Genomic DNA, 7353 nt, shown 5'->3' with positions numbered 1-7353 from the left:
CTCTGTTCATATATACATTCACCTATTGTGATACTGTCTCTGATTACCAGCCGGTTATTGTACTATATCTGTTATCTGCCTAGAGGCAGGGACCAGGCCTGGAACTCATAGTAGGGTTCTTTTCTCTCTTGTCTCAGGTGAGCACATCCCTTTTTGTCTTTCATCCTTTTATCGGAGAGCACTGCTTTGATATATCACACACTTGATCCCTACGGAGTTATGAGGGTCATCTCCTGGAATGTCAAGGGTCTACGCTCTCCGGGCAAACGGATGAAGATCCTACATCACTTAAAATGCTTGAAAGCAGACATTGCCCTTCTACAAGAGACACACCTTTTAGAATCTGATCTTCATCGTCTCAGGAAACTCTGGGTATGGGAGGTTATTGGTTCAACGGCCACAAGTCGCGTGGGGGTGGCTATCCTCTTCCATAAACATCTGTCCTACACCATTCGCTCGATAGATAGAGACTAAGAGGGACATAAACTCACTGCACATCTATCTATAGCATCTACACCTCTTCGCACTTAGTGGACACTGTCTCCCATCTACACATGGCGGACGTATGGCATCTTTCTCACCTGAAAGATAGAGAATTCACCTACTACTCACCTCCACACGACACCATGTCCCGTATGGACTATGTATTCTGCTCTTCATCCCTTTTACCTATGGTGAGAAACTCAAAGATCTTGGAAATAGCCATTTCAGACCAGAGCCCGGTTGTGGTCATACTTGACGATCTCCAACCTAGCGGTAATCCACCCCCTTGGAGATTCCCCTCCTACCTCATGGACAATGAAGACTTTCGTCATATGTTACTCAATGCTTGGAATGACTATGCCCTCACCAACGCAGAACATGCTACTGATCCCATTTTTTTGGGGGAAACGGCTAAGGCGGTCCTGTGGGGTAAAATTATATCTTATGTTTCCCAGTATAAGCGGCACTCCTTGGACCAGTTCTGCCTGGCCAGCACATCCCTTCGTAAAGCCCAATTAGAACTTGGCCAAAATAGATCCATGGCAACAAAACAGAAATGGCAAAAAGCTAAGAGAAATTTTTAGGTATGGGTAGAACAAAGGGAACGCATGAAACCTTCTTATTGGTCCCTATGACTCCATAAATATGGCCAAAGGCTGGAAAACTCGTGGCCAACCATTGTCGAGGTCCAAGTCATTGTATAGAGACCACTGCCAAATGGCCAACATTCATCACAGTGGCTTCCCCCCTCCCGGCCAGCTGGCTGCATGGCCTCCACTGCCCTAGCTTGCCTCCTGCCCCAGCCCTCTAATGTCCCGGGGGGGTCCAGTGTCATCCTTGCCCCCCACTGTGTTCCCTGTCTCCAGCCTGATATGCCGATTTCATCCCCGTGGTCCAGTGACCCCCCCCTTCACCTCTCATCCTGCTGCAGTGGGATGAGAGGTGCACGTTCACTACCCTCTGCCACTATCTTTTCCCACTCTGGCTGTGGCCGGAGAGGAGAAGGTGGCGAGGTTCACACCTCTCTGCGGGGAGGTGCGAACCTCCCCACAGAGATGTTCTGGGCTACAGCGTCTTGCTGATGCCACTTCAGCCCTGTCATCCGCAGCGTGGGCACGGGAAGTTCCCACGCTTGTGGATGTCCCTGGACAAAGGCTAGGCTCACGAGAGGCGTGGCCCCTGTCCAGGGGGCGTGCCTCGTTGCCCCTTAAGAAGCTGATGCCGGGCGCTCCGGGAGCATTCACCTCTGCTCAGCCACTGAAGGAGCCACAGCTGCGACGGGACCTTTGTGACCAGACTCTGCAGAGACCCAAGCCTGCCTAAGGTCCCCCCAGGGCAGGGAAAACTGCCTGCTAGCTGCCAGGGATCCAGAGACCCCCAGTCACTGCCTGCCAGCTGTCAGAGATCCAGAGACACCTAGCCTAGGGGAAAGATTGCAGGACTGCCTGCTAGCTACCAGGGATCCAGAGACCCCCAGCCTAGGGGAGAGATTGCGGGACTGCCTGCCAGCTGCCAGAGATCCGGAGACCCCCAGCCTAGGGGAGAGATTACAAGATTGCCTGCCAGTTGCCCGAGGACCCAGCCCAAAAGGGGAGACCGCATGCACGATCCAGACTCCAACAGGTACCTGTGTTCCACTTTCTATCCCTGGGAGACCAGACACCCTGTCGGATCCGTGAGTACATGCTCTCTCCCTGTTTTACTTGAACTGTTCCTGTGCTGACCCCCCACCCCCCCGTTGGATTACAATTGGTACAGAGACTCTTCCTTGGCTCTCGGTGTTGGACTATAAGTGTGTTGGCCCCTCTTTGCTGCCCTTTACTGGCGTATTCACCCTCCCTGCGAATTCCCCTATTAAGTGACTGTCATCTGTTTGTCTCAATAAAGCTTTGTGCGTTTGCCATCTACTCTGTGTGTTCTGTCCTGCCTACCCTCCGTCACAGCCCCTATGCTCCTACCCATATTATGGGACTTAAGGACACTCAATGAAATCTGACAACCTCATCGCCTGAAATATCGTCTCTATTAACAAATTTCTACCAACAGCTGTACTCTGAGGAACAGGTTGTGATGGAAAAAGCGGAATCACTTCTGCAATCTCTTCATTTATCACGTCTTTCCCAATCACAATTGGACGCGCTGAACGCACCTATCTCATCGGAAGAGCTCCATTACTAATCTATCTAACGGTACAGCCCCTGGCCCAGATGGGTACTCATCTGAATTTTACAAATTATCCCGTAATATATTCACCATACCCTGTTGCAAGTATACAACAATATATGGCAGGGTGGCCCTTACCTCCCAACGGGCTCCACAGCGTTTATAAAGTCACTGTCCAAAAAGGGCAAAGACCCCACTCTCCCCCGGCTTGTACCACCCTATCTCGCTGATTAATGTGGATGGTAAGATCTTGTCCAAAATAGTTGCATCCTGTCCTGCAAATGTACTCTCTGGCCTCCAGCACCGCGCTCAGGCAGGGTTTGTCAAAGGTAGATCAGCAGTCCTACATATCCGCAAAGTCATTATGGAGCTGGAACAGGCCAAGCTTCACCCCGATAAAGATACGGCCATTTTGTCTCTTGACGCAGAAAAAGCTTTCGATAATATTAATCTCCACTGGCTCTTCTTAGTCTTGAGGAAATTCGGTCTTCAAGGCCAATCACACATTTATTTCCATGTATTCCTCTCCTCCTAGGCTAATCACTCAGAGTACAGTATAGGAACCTATTCATCAAAAAAAGGGAACCCGCCAGGGCTGCCCCCTCTCCTGTCCAACCTGGCTATTGAACCTCTTTCCAGACTGCTCAATTCTCACCCCCTTCTTTCCGGAATTACAATTGGCAGTGCAGCCATGAAAGCTGCTTTATTTGCAGACGACATTCTCATCTTTTCCTCTGCAGTGCCCACTGATCTCCCTGTTATTCAGGATCTATTCACCACCTTCCAGCTCTGTTCTGGCCTACACATAGACTTCACCAAAAGGGAAATTCTCCCGCTTACCCCATATCACTCCAGGTCATGGATCACGTCCTCCCCGCTTCAGATAGCCTCCCATCATATCACCTATTTGTATATCCAGATAGGGAAGGATCCATCATCTCTCTATCGGCTCAACTGTCTCCCCGTTTCTGAGAAGATTAATCGGGAATTGGATAAATGGTCTACTCTTCCCCTTTCACTTTTCATCAGGTGCCATCTCTTTACAATGGTGTCATTTGTGAGACGTTTATACCCCCTGCAAACCTTTCCTTTATTGCCTCAGCATACAGATATCCAATCTTTACATAAATCATGACAAACTTTTCTGTGGAGCTCAAAACGATCCAGGATTGCACTCCGCAAGCTTCATCTGCTGAAGTGTGATGGTGGAATGGGCCTCCCCAATATCCGCTTATATAACCACCCCACATAGCACGGACCTACCCAAACCTTTACCCCCCTGGGTCCATCTGTGTCTTCTGTCTGCTCGGAGAGTGTTACTGAGGGCCTGGATATCTCCTCACACCCCCACCCTGTCCTCTGTCAAGAGAGATCTGAAATCACTTTTATACCTGGAAAAATTGGATACCCCGGTCCAAGTGTTTTTTCACATGTTGGAGGGTCTTTATCGAACATACGTTCTCTCAATGGGAAATAAATCAACTTATGGTTACATTTCAATACACAGCCTGGTATGCTAAATCCAACCTGACTGATACCCTAGGCTGCATGAAGGTCTTGGACCCTACATCTATTATGGGAAATTATCCCCCCACCCTGGGGGACTTTCTTTTACACCTGTAGGGCAGAGTAGGAGTTGTTAGCCCAAGGCCCTATCCCTATCCCTCAGGGGTTCTTATTCAGTGTTTTTGTTCTAATCCTTGGGAATCTGTTTGATGTAAATGTACTCCTACCCATATGACGTCTCCTTTCTGTGACTATGGAGCGATATGTTCCACTTTGGGGCGGAGTCAAGGTCTCCAGTCCTGAACTCTCCCATATATGTATGAATATGACGTCTCACTTGTGAATGACAAGCTTTCCTCTGATTATTTGTCCTGCAGGGTCCATTCCTTTTATTATTCTGGGGATCTGCTATTCATTTGTTGTTGTTGTCTTCTGCCCGGTTCCTGTGTATCCGGATCCCGTATATTATGTTCCTTTTCTTATATTGTGAAAAGAAAAATTGAAAATCTGAATAAAAATAATAATAATACAAAAAAGGATTATGGGTGGAGCTGCACATGGGGGGCGGTACTACAAAGGTCATCATTGGAGTTTGTTATAGGCCTCCCAGTGTTAATGAGGAGGTGGAGACTCAGCTCCTCCCACAGATGGAAAGGTCTGCAAGGGCGGGGCCAGTGATAATAATGGGGGATGGTAACTACCCGGAAAGTGACTGGAGTAATGGGACTGCAGGAACAGGTAACCCCTCAATACCGGCACTTCTACCCCCTTCCTGCCCACACCAAGGTTCAGCTTTCAGCGCTCTCACACTTTGAATGACAATTGATCAGTCATGCAACACTGTACACAAAGGAAATGTTTGTCCTTTATTCACACAAATAGAGATTTCTTCTGGCGGTATGTAATTAGCACGAGGTTATAAAATGCAAATAAGTAATTTTTCTTTATAAATTTGGCCCAAAATGTCTACAACTACATTACTATGGTAACAATAATCCCAATCTGTGTGTATTACTTAGTCTGTGTGGAAGTTATAGAGTCTGCGAGATACGGTACCAATCATTGGAAATTGATCACACCTGACCACACCTGACCACACCTGACCACACCTGATCACACCTGACCACACCTGACCACACCTGACCACACCTGACCACAGCTGATCACACCTGACCACACCTGACCACACCTGACCACACCTGATCACAGCTGACCTCACCTGACCACACCTGACCACACCTGACCACACCTGATCACACCTGACCACACCTGATCACACCTGACCACACCTGACCACACCTGATCACACTTGATCACAGCTGACCACACCTGACCACACCTGATCACAGCTGACCACACCTGATCACACCTGACCACACCTGACCACACCTGATCACACCTGATCACAGCTGACCACACCTGACCACACCTGATCACACCTGATCACAGCTGACCACACCTGATCACAGCTGACCACACCTGACCACACCTGATCACAGCTGACCACACCTGACCACACCTGATCACACCTGACCACACCTGACCACACCTGATCACAGCTGACCACACCTGACCACACCTGACCACACCTGATCACACCTGACCACACCTGACCACACTTGACCACACCTGATCTCACCTGACCACACCTGACCACATCTGACCACAGCTGACCACACCTGACCACACCTGATCACACCTGATCACACCTGATCACAGCTGACCACACCTGATCACACCTGATCACACCTGACCACACCTGACCACACCTGACCACACCTGACCACACCTGATCACAGCTGACCACACCTGACCACAGCTGACCACAGCTGACCACACTTGACCACACCTGATCTCACCTGACCACACCTGACCACATCTGACCACAGCTGACCACACCTGACCACACCTGATCACACCTGATCACACCTGATCACAGCTGACCTCACCTGACCACACCTGATCACACCTGACCACACCTGACCACACCTGACCACACCTGACCACACCTGATCACACCTGACCACACCTGACCACACCTGATCACACCTGACCACACCTGACCACACCTGATCACAGCTGACCACACCTGACCACACCTGACCACACCTGATCACAGCTGACCACACCTGACCACACCTGATCACACCTGATCACACCTGATCACAGCTGACCTCACCTGACCACACCTGACCACACCTGATCACACCTGATCACACCTGATCACAGCTGACCTCACCTGACCACATCTGACCACAGCTGACCACACCTGACCACACCTGATCACACCTGATCACACCTGATCACAGCTGACCTCACCTGACCACACCTGATCACACCTGACCACACCTGACCACACCTGACCACACCTGACCACACCTGACCACACCTGATCACAGCTGACCACACCTGACCACACCTGACCACACTTGACCACACTTGATCTCACCTGACCACACCTGACCACATCTGACCACAGCTGACCACACCTGACCACACCTGATCACACCTGATCACACCTGATCACAGCTGACCTCACCTGACCACACCTGATCACACCTGACCACACCTGACCACACCTGACCACACCTGATCACACCTGACCACACCTGACCACACCTGACCACACCTGATCACACCTGACCACACCTGACCACACCTGACCACACCTGATCACACCTGACCACACCTGACCACACCTGATCACACCTGACCACACCTGACCACACCTGACCACACCTGATCACAGCTGACCTCACCTGACCACACCTGACCACACCTGATGTACTGACAGCTGATCTCATTTCTGGAGATACTAACAAGCCAGGACAGGACAGATTCCCCCAAATGACCGCTTTTTGGAAATTAAACATTCTTTGAAAAATTAAGAAAGTAAATAAAAATTTTTTTTTTCACATAATTGTTATATTAACCCCTCTCCCTCCTGAGGATTTACCCCCCTTAATGACCACGCCTCTTTTTGCTACTCGGCGCTGCACTAATTCAACTGATAATTGCGCGGTCATGCAACATTACACCCAAACAGAATTTTCATCTTTTTTTCACACAAATAGAGCTTTCTTTCGGTGGTATTTGATCACCTGTGCACTTATGTTTTGCGTTATAAACAAAAAAAGACCGAACATTTTGAAGAAAAACAATATTTTTTACTTTTGGCTATAAAAAATATACAGTAAAATC

The sequence above is a fragment of the Staurois parvus genome, unplaced genomic scaffold (genome assembly GCF_062004578.1).
Source record: "Staurois parvus isolate SC_StPar_1 unplaced genomic scaffold, SC_StPar_1.0 ptg001585l, whole genome shotgun sequence".
NCBI lineage: Eukaryota > Metazoa > Chordata > Amphibia > Anura > Ranidae > Staurois > Staurois parvus.
This window is presented reverse-complemented; position numbering follows the sequence as displayed.